Below are 3,332 nucleotides of genomic sequence, written 5' to 3'. Positions count from 1 at the left end.
TTCTCAGCCTCCCAAGCCACTGGTATTATAAGCGTGCACCACTGCGACCAGCCCCCAGCCCTTTTAATTTTTTATTTTAAGACAGAGACTTGTTAAATTGCTAAGGCTGGCTACAAATTTACAGTCCTCCCGCTCAACCTCCTCAGTAGCTGGGATTGCAGGCAAGCATCTATGGCTACATGTAAAAAAAGAAAAAAGAAAAAGAAAAGACAAAAATTATAGAAATTATTAACATAGAAATATTAGTGGCTACCAGGGGTAGGGATGAAAGGGTATGATAATATAATGGCAACATGAAGGCTCCGTGTAGTGATGGCAATGATATTGTGGTCTGACTTGATGTGTGACTGGTTGTGATAGTCAAACAATGTGTGACTATTGTTTCAGTTACCACTGAGGGAACCTGACAGAGGACACATGGTGATTTTGGATTATTTTTTATAACTGCATGTGAATATACGTTCATATCAAATAGTCAAAAAATAAAACACACTTGGTGCTGGGGTTGTGGCTCAATGGTAGAGCACTCACCTAGCACGTGCGAGGCCCTGGGTTTGATCCTCAGCATCATATAAAAATAAGTAAATAAAATAAAGATATTGAATCCAACTACAACTAAAACATAAATATTAAAATAAATAAATAAAACACATTTGCGGGGACAGGGGAGACATTTACAGAAGTAAATCCCCAGTGCAGTATCTAAATACCAGTGACACATAGTATAGTAAACGCCAGCCTGAGCCCAGATCCTGACTGTCTAGGTTCAGACCCTGCTTTCCTCACCTGATTCCCAACAAGAGACCTTAGGAGAGCATTTATCTCTTCTGCACCTAGTTTTCCTTATCCTTAAAAAGGGTTTGATACTATTAATACCACATCCCATGGGATGGTTGGTGGGCTAACTGAATTACCATAATGCATGTGATGTACTTAGAACAGTGCCTGTCACATAGTAAGTGCTCAATAAATATTAGCTGTTATCAATGATGAGGGCATTTTGAACAGAAGGTGGGATTCTTAGGTGGTTGATTCTTTCCCCAAGCCCAAGCCCAATGCTCCCTTACCAGATGGCCTTGTGCTTACATGGAGGGAGAATCATCTGCTGTGCTTGGAGTGCAGGGCCAAACTGAATAAGAAGAGCCCCCCTAATGTTTAACAAGGAGAGAATAGGTGCCAGAAGAAAAAGTATTATTGCCATCAGAAAAAAAGGGAAGAGGAATTAGATGACCTCCTTAGTCAAAGGGAACTTAGAAGAAAAGTAGGAAATCATTTTCCAGAGCTCCTCATACCACTGACACCTGACATTTGCATCCCAGGTCACACAGAGCTCTTCTGTATCCTTTAAGCTCTTTTATGTTGGGTTCACTTTACCACCAGCTCCCATCCCCCACTCAAGATTCCCACCCTGCCCACCCTATCCTGCCCTGTCTAATGGCTAAGGACCAAATTGAGCAGGAAGGGAGGAGAAGCAAAAGAAAAAGAAGCACGTTGTTTAGAGGGATTTATTTATTTGTTTGTTTGTTTGTTTGTTTGTTTTTATACTGGGGATTAAATCCAGAGATGCTCTACCACTGACCCACATCCCCAGCCCTTTTTTATGTTTTGAGACAGGGTCTCACTAAGTTACTGAGGTTGCCCTCCAACTTGAGATCCTCCTGCCTCAGCCTCCTCAGTCACTGGGATTACAGGCACACATTACCACACCTGGCTAGAATTTTAGAAGTTCTTTTTGTGTGTGTATGTGTGGTGCTGGGGACTGAATCCAGGGCCTGTGCATGCGTGGCAAGCTCTCTACCTATATTCCCAGCTATATCTCCAGCTCTAGAATCTTCGAAGTTCTATCAACAGAAGTTTTGTATACTTTCGGTCTATCTGTTTGTTAGGGATATAATAACAAAGCACCACAGGCTGGGTGGCTTGAAGAATATACATTTTTCTTCTCAGTATGTGGAGCCTGGAAATCCAAGACCAAGGCGTCAGCAGGATTGGTTTCTTCTGGGGCCTCTCTCCTGGGCTTGGATATGACTATCTTCATGTGGTTTTCCCTGCATGCCTGTCTGTGTACCTTAAGAAGGGACAATTCCTCTTCTCAAAAGGACACCAGTCACATTGAGTTAGGACCTATCCTGATGCCTCACAGTAACTTAATTACCTCTGAAAAGACAGTCACATTCTGAGGTACAGGAGGTAGGTCAACCTTCAAACTTCATAGGGACACAATTCAGCCCATAAAATTGGTTAATTCCTAAATTTTTTTTTTTTTTTTTTTTTTTTTTTGCACCAGGGATTGAACTCAGGGATGCTTAACCACCAAGCCACATCCCAAGCCCTTTTTAGATTTTATTTAGAGACAGGGTCTCACTGAGTTGTTTAGGGCCTCGCTAAGTTGCTGAGGCTGGCTTTGAACTTGCAATCCTCTTGCCTCAGCCTATTTTATGTTTTTTTGATGATTATTCTGAATGCTCTCCTGTATTTTTAATTGCATTCTAAAGTGGATTATTGCTAACATAATTGTATAGTTCTTGTTTCGGGTACTGGGAATTGAACCCAGGGGTGCTTAACTACTAAGCCCCATCCCCACCCTTTTTATTTTTTATTTTGAGACAGAGTCTCGCTAAGTTGCTTAAGGGCTTGCTAAGTTGCTGAGGCTGGCTTTAAACTTGTACTCCTCCTGCTTCAGCCTCCCAAGCCATTGGGATTACAGGCATGGGCCACTATGCCTGGCAACATAGTTGTTTTAGTCAGTATTTGCACCACTATGACCAAAATAATCACCAAGAACAACTTAGAGGAGCAACAGTTTATTTGAGGCTCGTGGTTTCAGAGGCTTCAGTCCACAGATGGCAGACTCCATTGCTCTGGGCCTAAAGTGGGGCAGCACATTGTGGGGGGAGGCCCCAGAGCAGGAAAGTTGCTCAGCTCATGGTGGAGTCGGGAAGCAGAGAAAGAGGGGAAGGGGAAGGAGCCACAGAGACACTGAACCCTTCCAAGGCATGCCCCAGGGAGCCCCTCCTCCAGCCATGCCCCACCTGACCACAGTTACCACCCGGTCAGTCCATTCAAACCAGGATGGACTGATGAGGTCATCACAGCTTTCATAATCTAACCATTCTACCTCTGACTATTCCTGCATTAACAGAAAATTTGGGGGGACACCTCAGATCCATGTTATAACAATGGTCAAATGCTTTTGATTTTTATGCATTGACCAGCAACCTTCTTGAACTCATTTCTTAGATCTAATTCTTTGTTCATTGTCTCCTTTATCATCCAACAATTAAAATTTAGCTCATTCATGTCACATTACCATCCGACATCCCCTTTCTTTC

Source organism: Callospermophilus lateralis, chromosome 14, assembly GCF_048772815.1.
Source record: "Callospermophilus lateralis isolate mCalLat2 chromosome 14, mCalLat2.hap1, whole genome shotgun sequence".
NCBI lineage: Eukaryota > Metazoa > Chordata > Mammalia > Rodentia > Sciuridae > Callospermophilus > Callospermophilus lateralis.
The sequence above is the reverse complement of the archived record's forward strand: the minus strand, read 5'-3'. Positions refer to the sequence as shown.